Below are 17,394 nucleotides of genomic sequence, written 5' to 3'. Positions count from 1 at the left end.
GAGTACCGGACGTGAGTCGTGCTTCGGTAGCTCAGTTGGTAGAGCACTTGCCCGCGAAAAGGCAAAGGTCCCGAGTTCGAGTCTCGGTCGGGCACACAGTTTTAATCTGCCAGGAAGTTTCATATCAGCGCACACTCCGCTGTAGAGTGAAAATCTCATTCTGGAAACATCCCCCAGGCTGTGGCCCATTCTGGCTTTAGCCGTCGCCGCGGTCGGACGTGCTTGTTGTTTACTCCGCGTACGTTAGCGCTATCGCCGGTGTTTGGTGTTTACGTGAAGTTAGCTGTACATTTTCGTTGTTATTTTTTGAGTGGTGTCTCTGATAAGTGTTTTTATAGTGCTTTCGTCCGTTCCACGTCTCGTGCTTCGCCGCAATTTCGGTTGTTGCCGGAATTTCGTCGGAACCGACGACCATGTCTGACACCGTCAGGAAGAATACTTTAGTCTTCTCGTTCGAGAAAGAAACACGGCCGGTCCAACCCACTGCGCTGGAAATCCACGATTGGCTGACTGAGGTAATCGGTATAAATTCTGACTCTGTTCATACCACGCAATTAGATGCTGAAAAATACTGTGTTTTTGTTAAATTTCTGAACTCAGTGACAGTCGATAAGTTGCTTGCAAAATGGGGTAATTCCGTCGAATTTGTTCATCGAGACGGTTCAAAAAGTAATGTCTCTGTACGAAAAGCTGATATCATGTACACCAATGTCAGGATTTTGAATGTTCCAATTGAAATTGATAATCAGTTGATCAAGGACGCTCTATCTAAATATGGCGAAGTTAAATCTATCTATAACGAAAGATGGTCGAAGCTATACAAGATACAGTGTTTTAATGGCATTAGATCCGTTGAAATGGAGGTGAAAGCCAACATTCCGTCCCATATATCCGTTGCAGGCCATAAAGCACATGTTGTGTATTCTGGTCAGGAGCGCACGTGCAATATTTGCAATGAGACAGGTCATTTCCGACAAGATTGTCCGCGCCGTGTTTTTGTTCTTCGGAACAATCTAACACAGCGTCAAAAACTGACCCTCAGCGATGTCTTACCAAATAGCACTTCCCTTCTTTCGGTTAACGACAGTGGTGCATGTACTTCTGCAGTGCCCGCCATAACTACTACGGAGTTCCCTCCCCTGAGCGTCATTACATCACACCCTTCTGTTCCCGATTGCGATCTCCAGAATAAGAAGCGACCGTTGGAAACGACCGATGACGGCTCGGACGGCGAGTCCGCCCGTAATTCGCCTTCCACCCGCAAGCAGAAGCAGTGTAATGCGGATGTGCTCGAGGAAACAAACAGTACATGTATTGACGTGACGACAGCCGCTGAGGCAACCCGGCCGCTGTCGGCGGCTGAACAGGTACAAACGGTCCACGGAGGGGACGCAGTAACGATTGTCGCGGAGACGGAAGAGGCGCACTCCGAAGCACAAGAGGTGACGGAGCGGAACCCAACTCAAGAACTTACAGACCCACAAACCGCCGACTCAGTCAGTGCTCTGGAGCTAGTGACGGAAGAACAAGGAAATGGCACTCGTAAAAAGGACGCTGTTGAGGCAGCTTCGGTCACAACGGTGGTAAAGATAGACAATCCGAATGACGGCGCGTTGAACCAAGATGTCCGAAGACGCCGACTCAAACCGCAACCTAATCTCAAAGCTTCCCGTAACCAAAGCAAACAACGACCAGCACAAGAGGAAGCGACGGCCAAGAACGTCTTGTATGAAATCATCACGGAAAGACCTAAGGAGGTACCTTCAAGTGACATTAGTGATGCAAAGCCCCTCGGTAAAACTAAAACCCGAGATGTTCGGAATCCTGCACCAAAATGAGGCTGTAAGATGAAAAAAAAAAAAGGATTTTGTCGAACCAGTTTCATTTCTAATTATACTACTGTCTTAGTCATATTTCAGAGGAACCAGATGAAGTGTTTACCGAGCTTCAAATACTGACTATTCTTTTAGATGTTTTGTTTAAGCGGAGTCGTTTCTCCCTTCTAGAAGCTGCACATCTCTTTTTTTTTTTATTAATATTTTGTTATCTTTTTAATCACTTATTTACTTTTTATGCAAACTAAATGTCCCAGGCATATACAATTACGACTATCAATATTAACAGGATTACATCCGTGACTAAAGTTACAGCGCTCAAGGATTATTTATATGAGTCAGGGACGGACATTGCTTTCCTACAGGAAGTAGTGCTGACTAATCTTACAGTGCCTGGATATTTGGCGATTTTAAATGTCTCACTTGACACCAACGTCGGTACAGCAATTTTAGTCAGGGAGGGGATTCCTGTCTCGGATATCGAGAGGTTGGACTCCGGCAGAGCGATAGGTATAAAAGTCTTTGGTTCTACCCTTATCAATCTGTATGCCCCTTCTGGCACATCCAATAGAATGGAAAGAGCACAGTTCTATAAAGAAGAAATCATTTATTTATTACGGAAAAACCCAAAAGATCTTATAATAGGCGGTGATTTTAATTGTGTGATAAATAAGAAAGACCAGGTTCCGAATTTTAATAACTGCAATGAACTGAAGCGTTTCGTCACTGTTTTACAGCTTAAAGATGCTTGGGAAATAATGTATCCCACATTTGTGGCATTTACATTCCTAGGTCCTCACTCACGTAGCAGGATCGACAGACTCTACATATCGCAAAGTCTAGTTAGCTCCTTCATTAAAGCAGAGACGATTCCAGTTTACTTTTCTGATCATAGCTCCGTGCTAGCTTCCATCAACCTTACTGCGCAACCCACTCGCCGTTTTAGAAGTTCATGGCACCTTAATACGTCACTGATGCAGGACGACGGATTAGAAGAAAGTTTGACAGAAGCGTGGGCATTGTGCCTCCGCTCTGCAGATAGACACGTCTCAGTACTAGACTGGTGGTGCAACAGGGCAAAGCCTAAACTGAGAAAAGTTCTCATCCAGTATAGTGTACAACGATCGAAAGACTTGAAAAATTCCATAGAATTTTATTATACCATGCTGCGAAATTTATATGAGCAGGCAAACACTTCCAACGTCCGTCTGGCAGATATCAAGCAAACTAAGGCCAAATTGCTCAGTCTTAAAAGACAGCAGATGGAGGGTCTGAAATTAAAATCCAAGGCTAAGACAGTCGTGGAGGATGAACATGCTTCCTTGTACCATCTACTGAAGCACGAAAGAAACAGGAGACGCACCTTCATTGATGGACTTCAGTCTGAAACTGGCGAGACACTCACGACTCAGAGAGACATCGTCAATGCAGTGCACAAATATTACGAAGACCTATACACTGCCAACCCGGTATGTGAAGAGTCCTTCGATGAGTTCCTTAGTTCCATAGCTCCACATTTCTCGGACGAGGAAAACGAAGACCTTCTCGTTGAGTGTACTAACGAAGATATCCACAGAATCATCTGCAAATCTCCTCTGAGGAAATCGCCGGGACCGGATGGTTTGCCTGTTGAATTTTATAAACGATACTGGCCACTGATTGGTGACATGTTTACCCGAATGACGAACGAGGTGCTTCAGGGAAAGCATTTACCTGCTGTTTTTAAAGAGAGCACAATAGTACTAATCCCAAAAAATGCTGCAAAAAGAAACCTCAACAACTTTCGTCCTATCTCCCTGTTAAACTCCGATTATAAAATCATCGGCAGAATTTTAAACAACAGACTCTCACAGTTGGCCAAAAAGATAGTAAGTCCATACCAGTCCTGTGTGCCTACCAAGAGCATTTTCAAAAGCATAGCTGAATATAGAGATATAATTGCAATCACTGCTGTGACCACCATAAAATGTGCTATCATGTTTATTGACTTCCAGAAAGCATTTGATCGTGTGGATCATAGATTCCTTAGTGCCACACTGAACAAAATAGGTTTTAATGAGCGAGTCGTAAGTGTGATCAGAAATGTTGCAACAGGCATCAGCGCTTGTATATCAGTTAACTGCCAGAGGACAAAGCAGATTCAGATCAGGCGCGGCGTTCCTCAAGGAAGCCCCCTCTCCATGTTCCTATTCGTGCTTTCATTAGAACCTTTCCTCCGCAGTGTTCATGCCACTCTAACTGGCATCACATTATCTGGTCACCGAACAGTCATAAACGCCTATGCCGATGATGTCGGAGTCGTCCTGCGAAATCCCGACGACATTTTGAAATTGGAAACGCTAATTAAAAAGTACTGTAGAGTCTCCGGAGCAGGTGTCAACGCAAACAAAAGCAAACTCCTAAACCTGCGGGGTTTTCAACATACCACCTTAGCCTGGGCCACAATGGTCACCCAATGCAAAGCACTAGGAATAACACTGACACCTTGTCCGTTAAAAATGGCAGCTATCAATTGGAGAAATACGTCGGGACAACTTCTTGGAACAACAAGAGAAAACCTCCACCGTAACATGAACCAAGTTCAGAGGGTGATTTTCATTAACCACTGCATTCTCTCCAGGAGTTACTTTATAGCATAGATCTTCCCACTACCGAAAATGATTGGAAAAAAGATAATGTCTACCATTGCCAGCTATCTTTGGAGAGGGGATATATTCAGAGTCGACGCAAAAACTGCGACCTTAGATCCCAGGAATGGAGGTTTAGGGTTAGTTGACATCAGAAATAAGGCGTCTGCGCTTTTTATAAAAAGGACCGCCACTATCCTTAGCGACCACGCTGATAGCATTACAACTAAATTATTTGAAGTTGTCAGGCCTGCCAGTTTACAGGCGCCGGTGAATGTGCAAAAAATAAATAACCGGCTCCAGTACGTTCGTGTATATTTTGTGGAATTCAGCTATCTCGGCGGTGTCATCATCAACTCACGACGGATCACGGCCCGCGATATTCTGTGCCATCGAAAGAAAATGGAGGGGAGAAACAAATTGGAAAGTAAATACCCACACACTGATTGGGACGCCATATGGAAAAATATTAATATGCGTGGTCTACCATCGGACGTCAAGTCAGCGTGGTATAAAACAGTGTATGAGACCGTAAGCACCAATGAAAGGTTACATGCAATTGGCGTTAGCGACACGAACCTATGTCTCAAATGTAAATTGATCGACACGTTAGTGCACAGATTCACGTGCGGTGGCAATCTACAACTCTGTAATTGGATTAGGGAACAACTGGCTTTTCTTACGAGATCTTCGGTGGAAAATTTTCCCCCTGTTACATTCCTCAGGCCTCAGACTTGCTATTTTCCAGCAGCAAAAAACAACTCGGTCCATTGGTTAATGGGACACTATGTGAATTACGTAATTAATCACCTGGGAAATGACAATTCCACTGATTTTTACATGTACTTGAAGTGTGCTTTTTATAACGCCCTGAAATATAAAGACCACAAGAAAAACTACGGCAATATGCTGAAAATTGTATTCGAGCGACTGGGCATTGGTTGACAAGCCAACGAGATAAACAAAAATCGTTTATTTAAGCGAAACGACGCTTAAACAAAAACAATTGGGGAGAAGTACAATTTTACAGTTTCATATTACAATCACTTATCCTCTGCTGGCAAAGAAGGCTATTTTGTTTATTGCACAGAAGAAGCCGAAGCCGAAAGCCAGTATCGCAGGGTTAAAGATAAATTGTTTTCTTATACATTCATTTTATGACTGAGAAGGAAGTCTCATTTGTTTCCATGGAAGGGAACATACTTTTTTATTATTATTATTAATCTCAAGAAGGAAAGGAGGCTATGGAATTAGTGCCTTAACATAAAATTCCTTCTTCACATTCCATGAAGATTTTTCTTTTACAATAAAAAAATAACAAACAAACAAAAATAATAATAATAACAATTAAAAAACTAAACAGAAATTAAAAAAAAATAATATACAGGTTCAGGGTCCACTACTTCCTACAACTTTATTATATATTACAAAGAAGTATGCTAGGTTGCCGAGAAGCAGTGGATGTAAAAAAAAAAAAAAAAAAATAAAAAAAAAAAAAAAGGCTGTGGCAAAGCCATGTCTCCGCAATATCCTTTCTTTCAGGAGTGCTAGTTCTGCAAGTTTTGCAGAAGAGCTTCTGTAAAGTTTGGAAGGTAGGAGACGGATACTGGCAGAAGTAAAGCTGTGAGTACCGGACGTGAGTCGCGCTTCGGTAGCTCAGTTGGTAGAGCACTTGCCCGCGAAAGGCAAAGGTCCTGAGTTCGAGTCTCGGTCGGGCACACAGTTTTAATCTGCCAGGAAGTTTCATATCAGCGCACACTCCGCTGTAGAGTGAAAATCTCATTCTGGAAACATCCCCCAGGCTGTGGCAAAGCCATGTCTCCGCAATATCCTTTCTTTCAGGAGTGCTAGTTCTGCAAGTTTTGCAGAAGAGCTTCTGTAAAGTTTGGAAGGTAGGAGACGGATACTGGCAGAAGTAAAGCTGTGAGTACCGGACGTGAGTCGTGCTTCGGTAGCTCAGTTGGTAGAGCACTTGCCCGCGAAAGGCAAAGGTCCCGAGTTCGAGTCTCGGTCGGGCACACAGTTTTAATCTGCCAGGAAGTTTCATATCAGCGCACACTCCGCTGTAGAGTGAAAATCTCATTCTGGAAACATCCCCCAGGCTGTGGCAAAGCCATGTCTCCGCAATATCCTTTCTTTCAGGAGTGCTAGTTCTGCAAGGTTTGCAGAAGAGCTTCTGTAAAGTTTGGAAGGTAGGAGACGGATACTGGCAGAAGTAAAGCTGTGAGTACCGGACGTGAGTCGTGCTTCGGTAGCTCAGTTGGTAGAGCACTTGCCCGCGAAAGGCAAAGGTCCGAGTTCGAGTCTCGGTCGGGCACACAGTTTTAATCTGCCAGGAAGTTTCATATCAGCGCACACTCCGCTGTAGAGTGAAAATCTCATTCTACTACTCACTTGTCTCTTCAGGTTATTTAGCTGTTCCGTTATCTCTTGCTTCCAGTTTGGTAATTCTTGCTGACGGGTACGCCTAATGCTACCGAGTTCAGGCATTACGGTATCTCCGGAGCTTCCAGGAGCTGACAAGATACCAAGAGTGGTTGCTTTCACAGTCTCTAGTAGGTCTTTGTTAATTTTATCTTCCACAAATTTGTCCTTTCCAGCAATCCAGTTCTCATACTTTTATCTAAATTCTCTCTCATAACTATCTAGCCTCTCCTTTACTTTCGTTTCAGTTTCCAGAGTCAAGTTTGACATTCCCTCGGTTAGTTTTTCTACCTGCGTAGTTACTCCGTCTAATCTGTGATTAACCGTGGTTACAGTGGAGTCACGATTCTTGGTTGCGTTTCGGATGTCAGCTGTCTCGCTTTGTATGGTAGCTAAAGTGTCATTCAGTTCGAAAATTATTCCACTTCGCACTTGAGAAACAGAATCCTTAACTTGCTTTGATACTTCTTTGGCTAAGTTTTCTCTAACAGTTTTTATTTCTTCTCTTACTGTAGAAAGTTTATCTTCAGTTACTGTAGAAAGTTTATCTTCAAGAGAGGCTAACATTTGTCCATTTTCGTCTTTCATTTGGCGATTTCCGTCCTGCATCATTTGACTTATTTGACTCAGTAGCTGTTTGAATACAGCGTCTGTCACTACCCCTGAATTGCTTTCACCTGCCTCCCTTGTAACCGGTATATGGCTACGAGTAATAGTGGCAGAAACTATGCTGGCATTGCCTAGTTCAGTACAGGTAACATTATGGTGTAAGGCATCAAAGTCCATAAGATTTCCCACTTCACTTTCTACAATTGTTTCGATTGGTGCCTCAGCCCTATTAATTATCCTGCGGGACCGTAAGCGACGCGGCACTTCACTCGTTTCGTTCTGTTCATTGGAATCTAGTGATGACATTTTATCATCTGCCGTAGCTCACTTATTTACAAACAGTAAGTCAATGAAGTTCGTTTGAGCTACGGCCGTTAGCTGTCGACAGAGATATAATTTATCGGTTGCGAGTCGGTTGTCACTGCTACGTCACAAGATCGGAATGTCGGGAGTTGCCGCCACGAGAACAAGAGACTATTCTGGACCAAAAAGAAAGTATGGCTGCACACTGGTCAAAATAAATGAAAACCGAGGCTGGTCAGCTCCGTAAACAGGCAGCGGACATTTAAAAACAAGTGATACGCAATACACAACAATGGAATTTAAACAATACTTGCAGAACTTACCAATATACTAAATGCAATCTACTGAATTCAAAGAAAATTTTTACTGCATCTACTAAAGATTGTCACAAATTGATTAATGTCGGCTGAAATCAAGGAAGCTTGGCTACGGCTAATGAAATTTTAACTTACGTTACTGATGACTGCGTTGGGGGTTGCAACTAGATTTCCGCACAAATTCGGTTCCAAAAAAAATCTCTCTTCCGTAATTTACTCTGAATATCTCGTTTCTTTCGCTTAATGGAAATTTTATTGGTTGGTGTTTGATACCATGTATCAAATAAAAAACACAAGATTAGCTACAATTCTTTATGAATATTCCCACAATGCGTATCTTATATAAATTTTTATTCCTTTGAGGATTTTTTTTCTAATTTGCGTCCCTATTCGGGCGCCAATTATAACGATATGTTTACGTAATGTGTTACATAAACATACAGTTATAAATATCCCCGTTCGTAGTCGCTAATTATAACAATATGTTTACTTTTGTGCTGTAACATATAGCTATAATCAGCGTTGGAAGTACATTTGCGAACGCCGACCGTGTGCGGCTGTTTCTTGTTGGATCGTCTGATCAGTCGGAAGTTGCATTTGCAGAGGAGAGTAAATGCCTATTCAAAATATAATTATTTTTGGATAGCTCAACATGAATTTCCTAAGGGACCGTAGTTTATCATGCATTTACCAGTAGAATATGGCGCGGAGAAAATATTTCGTCGCATACAACTTCCATCCGATTTCGACGAAAGAATTCGTGACTGTGAACTCTCTATTCGGCACAAACATAAAGAAAATTAAATAACTTTATGAAGGAGTGAGACATAGATTCTATATTAAATAAATAGTCCATACACCAATTCCATTTAAATCTGAATTTATGGCAATTAATAGAAGAACTTACACTGCAATGAAAGATTTAACATGGATGCCGTTTTGAATGGACTACTCTTCTCGTAATCAAAATAATTCTTTTGACGTTTTCACATACACGTAGCACAATAAATCTACTGCTATGCAGTATTGCACTTTTACTTTACACTAAAGTAATATTATTTTAAACGATAATAATAGGGCGGCAAGACATGGGCATCCGACACAAGTTACAAGAGACGAGAGAAGATTGAGTAACTGTTCATCGAGAATATCTCGTACATAAAAGAAATGTGTAAAAGTGTTCTTCTTCTGTCCGTTTTTCGCGCCGCGGTTTTCAAAGTCAATAACTCACTGCATCTCTGACGGCGCTTCGACAATAAACAAGTTACGTCACAGGTCGTTCACCTTTTACATTCTCGCAACATTATTTGCTAACTGTAGCTGTTGCCGAGCGACTGCTCGATTAGTGAACGATTTAAAATGATAAGGAAATCACATAATGTTACACACATCACATACTTGATTAATGCAGCTTTCCAAATCATATTTCCTGTAGTTTCAAGATAGGTCGATCAGCCGTTTGTCAGCTTTGCTATTGAATAATAATATCATACGGACCTCAGACGATATATTATATTCTCCGATAACAAGACCATAATGTAGGTCTCGGACTATATAGCACATACTTCATAAGAAAACTTAAACAACTGTTCCCGTTTTAGTTTCAAGATAAGTCTCTCAACTATTCAGTTTTGTATACGAGAAGAGATTAGAATAATACTTTAAATTCATATTATATAGCCTTTCTATATAATGTAGACAACAGACGTAAGTACTCTCATTTTTAAAAGTATTTTTGTAATTCTATTAGAATTACGTTGAACTGTGTGTGCTTCCTCACCGTTTATCAGTGCTGTAAGGAATGATAGTGGTCTACTCATGTCTGCGTCCATATCCTCCGTTTACACCGTGGTTGTATATGATTGATATTGCTTCCATAATCGACACTGGATTGACATTACGTTCTACAGCCAACATAACAATAATATAGACATCAGTCTACGCTCACTGGATTACTGAACTGTAACTGTTTGTTTTGTAAAAATATTATATAATTCTCTCGTTTTATAAAATGTAAATGTTGTAATTACTACTTTTATAAAGCATTATACTCATACGGTTTTGACTGCCACATTGGCGACATTGGCGAATGTATACGACATGGAACGTGTTCGAATCCTGCACTCTTTACAGCTTATTAACTTTTGTCGGTGGTATGTAATCTAGCACTTATTTTTCTCTGCATCTACTCATGGTACGCCCTTATGTACTCATGGTACGTGCGTCTCTATATGTGCTCGTACTGCCCTATATATGTGATGGTAGTGTTATTTTTCTGCATTTCTAACTGCCCCAGACATATCTGTCAGGTTATCGTCGGAACCTTCAGTATTCCACTTTTTGCTGTCATGCAGAATAAAATATTGGCGTTCATTTTAAGTGTACTCAATAACCAAAAATGGTATCAGATAACCAGAACGACGGTCTAAATAATTTATTTCTTAAACAATTTTTACCATTGTCATGTTGACTGACCGCTAGTTGCGTCGCGGCCGTCCATGATAAGCAATATTTGAAATTTGTAAAAGTACATTGTGTTTCCATTGCGTAATTTTAAACACACTGTTGTCTCCTGTACTGTCTGGCATTTTACGTTAATATATTCGCATTTAACCCGATGTATTGCGCTACTGGATTGTCAGTGTTTCTTATGCCATCCATTGGCTCTAACTAAGCGTAGTGTTCCAATTTTTACGTATAAAACATTGTAATGTACCCTAGAGTTACTTTGAAACTACTGCATATTTTTTATTGTTTTATATTTTTGCGCAAAATTATTGTACATTTACTGAACTGCCACCTGGCGCCAGTTTCAATGACTCTCAAGAAACCTTTCGAGTGTGAGGTCGCAAAAGGCCAATGATTTATACCGCATTCGACGCCCTACATATTGTCTACCGTGCAACCACAATATTCGCTGCTAATGGTGACAGGCGACGGGACTGGAGGTATCCATTGGTAAGCACAGCATGAAACTACGTAGAGTAGTTGAACTGATCAGTCGACGAGTAACTCCCAACATTACTACAGTGCTAGTGGTATTGATACAAAATAGAGCAATGGCAATGATAAGCAAGCCAAACATTGCACTATATCTATACTAATAGTTGCCGTAGTTGACATTTCGTCAGAAAAGGAACCCAAAGAATTTCGCAGAGTTAGAAAGAAGAGTGAGATGAAATATTAGCGTTTCTGCAAGATGAATCAGTGGAATCTGTGATGTCGTGCTCGACTGTGAAATGAAATCTTGTGTGGCTAGGACCTCCCGTCATGTAGACCGGTCGCCTGTTGAAAGTCTTTTGACTTGACGCCACTTCGGAGACTTGCGCGTCGATGGGGATGCCATTATGAAGATGAAGACAACTCAACACCCAGTCCCTGAGCAGAGAAAATCGCTGACCCAGCAGGGAACAAAACCCAGGCCCCTTAAAAAGGCATTCTGTCGCACTGACTACTCAGTTATCGAGGCGCACCGCTGAACTGTGCGAGCAATGTACATGAGGACTGCTGTGATGATGATAAGTGCTTAACAAGTGAAAGTGATAATGAAACAGGTGTCGAACCATGTACATCCTTGTCGGATAGGTGGCTACAAATCCCGTCTCCAGTGAAGCGTTGTAGAGGACACTTGTCCAAGGAGAGGGTACTAAACATAATTATGTACATTGGAGACCATCCGCAGCATAATAAAAAACGATTATGAACAGATATCGAATAAGTTCGCTTGAATGTGATTGTGTAATGCATAAAAAAGACTGCGGATACTCAAGGGGAAAAGAGGCGCAGATTGCTACAAAAACTGGTGTTCGCAATTTCCAAGGATGCTAAATACAATTTGCAAGATGTGCAGACCTACTACGTTATGCACTTTAAATTGCACGTGACCCAGATAACAGTCACCGTTCAGTAAGGGATTTGTTTTCAATTCCGACCAATCGGGATTCGAAGAGAAAATGGGTCTGAAGGGAAGTAGAGGTACCAAGAGAGTTGTGTTAACATCAAGTAACATCTCTGTCTTAACGCACTTGTGTAAAAGTATGCCGGCTGTTAATCTGGATGGAAAATTGGCTAGAAAGTTATATATTGTGCTGTGAGAAGTTCGAGATGCTCTGCCCCTACGATACTTTCTCGTGAGTGTGATCGTGCGAAGGCAGTAAGGAATATTTACGTCATAGCAAGCAAGAGTGGAAGAATAGACGTAAGAGAAATGCAACTGTGGTTACGGTTGAACACTTCTTGAATGTTGACATGTTCATTTTGTGAAAAGTAATACAAACATTCCAGAGAAGGTTGATCTGTGCACCTTCCAGACACCCATTTTCTGCCGTCCTCCTATCGCACATGGTGAGTTATTAGCATCTAATATTTTTCTTGACATAAATGTTACCACAACACTTTCAAATGGGCCTTACTAAAGACTGAACTTGCGACCTCACACACCAGGGGTCCACTGCCCGAAGTCTGTATACACAGTATCGGCCACTGTGCCTATTGCTGTCAGCTGGATGGCTTCATCCGACACTGTCAACAGACAAGATGCCTCCCTGTGTTGTCACATCATGTCACTATGAAGCATCCACTACACGGTGAAATGGTGCACAGCGTGTATAATACGTATAACAACATTTTCTCAAATAGTTGTTTATTCAAAAATCGTTTCGTACATGAGTTTTCCGTTGACTGTGGATTATATCTGCAAATTTTGTTGGACCTTATCTTACAATTTGGAATTTTAAACATGCTTGTGATAAAGCATTTTGATTCTGTAGTCGACTTTTTTTGTTATTATTTCATCTGCCCTGCCCGAATGGATTTAGTTGGGATGTCAGCGGTACAAATCTTTACTTTTCAGCCAAGAACATTCTTAAACACATAGTAAAGACGTTATAAAATTAAAAAGATTAATGACAGACAGCTAAAAGGACCATAAAATATATAGAATTTAAAAAACACACGCAATAGCAGCTTGATGACAGTAGTATAAGAAAAAGCACTGGAGCACTGCACTTTCACTAACATTCTGAATCATCTGCACTGAATGAGAAACATTGTGGGAGAAAAAAGTATGTTCCACAGCATTGAGGTCAGTAGTCGCTTTAGACACTGCTTTCTATTGTGTGGTATGTGCTCTTACAACTATAATAGAACCATGAGTTTCCCTTATATTTTGTACGGGGTGTCCAGCGAAGGAGTCCGTGATTTGAAAATTAAATATCTCAAAAACTGAGATCGATAGATGAGTGAAACAGAAGGTATGTTTATTGTGAAAGCTGTGAGAATTTTAGACAGAAATTGTGCAAAACTTTAGAAATAGTTAGAAAAGCTGCTAACAGATGGAGCAGTCATCGCAACACGTAGTGCCTATAAATATACGCGGCAGCTTAGAGCTAGCGTCTCCGCCGTTGAAACGCGAAAGGAGGTTACCATATCGAAGGAAGAAGCTGAAGCCATGTAACATACATTGAGTAACATACTTTTCTGGTCACAGTCCTAAATCAAAAAGATGCAGTTTCCAAAGACTATTTAGTGTTCCAAAAGGACTAGGTGCGGAAAACCATTCGCAAGCATTTCACCAGATTCCAACTGATAGGCAGTGTGGCTGATGATCTGACGGGGAATGTTGGCCCTAGGCAGATTGTAATTGCTCCTGAATCTGTCGCCACGGTTTCTAGAATTATGCAGCAAGGTACAAGGAAATCTGTGCGAGGAATTGCAGCGGAGACTGGTTTGAAGCATTCCCGCACGCAGGAAATACAGAAAAAGAGCCTACATATTTTCCCATTCAAAAACCAAAGTCATCATGCCATTCCTCTGCGACCTTGCGACGTAGGGCTTACTCTGCGGACCAGATCCTCACAATGATTGATATAAAATGAGTTGATAGTGATTGCATGTGGTTAACAGATGAAGCACACTTTCAACTGAATGGGGCATGAATAAACAATACTGGTAATTTAAGGGTTTCAAAAATTCCACGTTGTCTGAGGCGAAATCAGTGTATGCTGCCAAAGTTACTGTTTGTGCTGCGGTATGCAGCAGAGGCATTACTGGGCGTTTTATAATGCGAGAAACGATCATTAGTGAACATTACGTTGCAATTTTGCAACAAGTGCCCACACAGATGGCGTTGGAGGGTCGACCGGGCACCGAGTGGTTCACACAAGATGGGCCAGAGCACCTCGCACCGGCGTTTCGCGTTTTTGATGGTTACTTCCTGGGTAGAGTCTTTGCGCCGGATTATTGCAAATTTATTGGAGCAGGAATGGATTGGACTCCCTATTCGCCAGTTCTGACTCCTTGGGACTATTTTTTGTTCGGCACAATGACAGACACACTACCAGAACCATCCTATTACTCTGCCTTCAATCTGAATCCTTTCCCAGTGAGACACTAATGACACTAATGACAAATTTCAGAGTTCGTTTGCCCCACCTCCGTACTGAATGTGGTAGACATTTCGGAAATATTGAGATCCGCTTGCAAAGATTGCGTGCAGAGTAGTGATACTCTAAGAGCTGCACAGCGTTCAACGCCATCTGCTAGCAGGTTTTCGAACTGTTTAGAATCTTTTCTTACAGCTGTCAGAATAAACTAACCTTTTAACTCCACCACTGCCAGTCCCAAGTCCGGGACCTCATTTTGCAAGTGATGAGGAAGGAGGAGGGGGAGGAGTAACACCTCGTTAAAAAAACCTGGGTCCATTTGGCTCCGGATGGTAGCACCCTGTAAGGGCCCCTGCCTAGGGTTACTGGGTGAAACCTGGTCAACGGTCTCAAAGGCGGAAGGGGAAGTTCAGATTCCCAACGGCGGAGAGAGCGGAAGAACTACCTCCAGGACTCACAATCTTGGTTGTATATTTTGTGGCCTTTGGGCCACACCCAAAATAACTTTCATCAATCATGGAAGTGTGTGATGTAAACTATTTTACCCCAGGTGGACGATCCACCGTACGCCAGTACGTCAGCAGACATTCGGATTTTGGGGAGTCTGCAACATTGCACAAAGACAAGTCGGAGTGTCTTGGAATCTCATCCAAATTTCAACATAGGCAATCAACGTACCCAGCAACTTTCAATGCAAACTCATTTTTGACAACCGGAAAACTAAAACATCTAACAGATACGCTAAAGAACCACAACGTACTCATAACAGCCATTCAAGAAACACGATACATGGATATAGATACCTTCGATTGCGAAGGTTTTAGGATATACAAAGGGAAAGTGGGACCGAGAGTAATGAAAAATGTACCACATCTTGGGACAGCCTTTATAATCAACAAACAAATCTTGAACTCAATAATTGGCTTTGATCCACAATCAGAAAGAATCTCAAGTCTTACATTCACAAGCACAAACAAAATCTACTCAATTATCAATGCACATGCCCCTATAAACGAGGATAACAGGAAAAACAAAGAAAAAGTGGAGGCCTTTTGGAATCATCTAGATGACATTATTCAGAAAATTCCAGATAAGAGCATCATCATTCTTCTTGGAGATTTTAATGCACAGTTTGGTAAAGAAAAAAGATATAAGAAAATAGTTGGAAACTGTCCTGCACACAAGAGTACAAACAGAAATGGCGTGAGACTAATAGAACTTTGCCAAGCACACAATTTAATTCTTAAATCCACAGCTTTCAAGAAACTACCACGAAGACAAAAGACATGGGTATCCCCAAATCCTAGTCATGGGGAATTTCAACTTGATCATGTGGCAATCAAGAAGATTTCTAGCAAAGAAATCATGAATGGCAGGGTACTCAGGGGTGCAGACCACTACCTTTCTAAAATTAAGCCATCCCAAACAGAAAACGCAGCATGAAACAAATTAAGGGTCGGAAGTATAGCACAGAAAAGATATTAAAATCAGATAAATTCACAAAAGCAACAGAAACCATTCAGACACAAAGCTGGGGAGATATCAAGGAAAACCTCATTACTACAGCTGAACGGATAGCACCTAACAAAATAAGTAAACAACATGCCTGGTGGTCACTGGAATGTGATGCCCTCATTGAAACAAGAAAACAGGCATGGCAAAATTGGCAATCACGGGAAACAGAAGAAAGTAGACTGAATTTCATTACAGTTAGAAAACTGGTAGATAAAAATATAAAAAGGATTAAGAAGACACATGAAAACAAAACTCTCCTCCAAATTGATGAAGAATTTGCTAAAAACAACACAAAAAGCTTTTAGAGAACTTTCAAACAAAGGTTATCAAGATAGAAAGCACCCACCCTCCAATTTCGAGATGTAAATGGGGCCATCGCTCACAACAACATGGAAAACTGCAAAATACTAGCAGGCTACTTTGAGAAACTCTGGAATTGTGAACCAATCCTTGAAAAATTTGAATCCATCCCAAACAACCGTGAGAAGGCGGATTCAGAACCACCGACGACTGAAAAACTATAGAAGGTCATTTCAGAACTTAAAAAACGCAAGGCGTCCGGAGAAAATCAAATAGTGGCCGAACTATGGAAAAAGGCTGACAAAAGTGCAGTTACATCCCTAAAGTGTGTTTTCGATCAAATCTGGAAAGAAGAAGAGATCCCCGCAGAATGGAGAACAGCTGTCATCCACCCTATCCACAAGAAAGGTTTGAAGACAGACCTCAACAATTACAGAGGAATATCACTGCTGGATATAACGTACAAGATTCTTTCTGAAGTCCTCTTGAACAGGACAGAGCCGCAATTGGATCCGCAAATCGGGGAATACCAGGGAGGTTTTAGAAAGGGCAGATCATGTTCGGAACAAATACTAAACCTCAAAAACATTATGGCATACCAAAAATCAAGGGCAAAGACATACGTAATCTCCTTCATTGATTTCAAAAAAGCATATGATTCGATTGATAGAGAATCTCTGTTGTCAGTCCTGGAAGAAATGGGTTTGGATAAGAAAACAACTAATATTATAAAAGCGACCCTTACAAATACATTTTCGAAAGTTAAATTTATGGGCGAACTATTGGAACTCTTTGAAATAAAAACGGGAGTGCGACAGGGCGATGGGCTCTCCCCGTTGCTGTTCAATTGTGCGCTTGAGAAAGTAGTCAGAGAATGGAACACAAACATTAAGAGTGGTGTAAGACTGGGTTGCAAAAAGAAGAACCTTAAAGTAAATTGCATTGCTTTTGCAGATGATATGGCCCTGTTTGCTAAAACAACGGAAGAAGCACGGGAGCAAATCCTTGAACTAAAGAAACAAGCAGCTAAAATTGGTCTTCACATCTCCTTTGAAAAAACTAAGATATTGACAAACATCAA

Source organism: Schistocerca gregaria, chromosome 5 (assembly GCF_023897955.1).
Source record: "Schistocerca gregaria isolate iqSchGreg1 chromosome 5, iqSchGreg1.2, whole genome shotgun sequence".
Taxonomy (NCBI): Eukaryota; Metazoa; Arthropoda; class Insecta; order Orthoptera; family Acrididae; genus Schistocerca; species Schistocerca gregaria.
Note: the sequence above shows the minus strand (reverse complement) of the source record.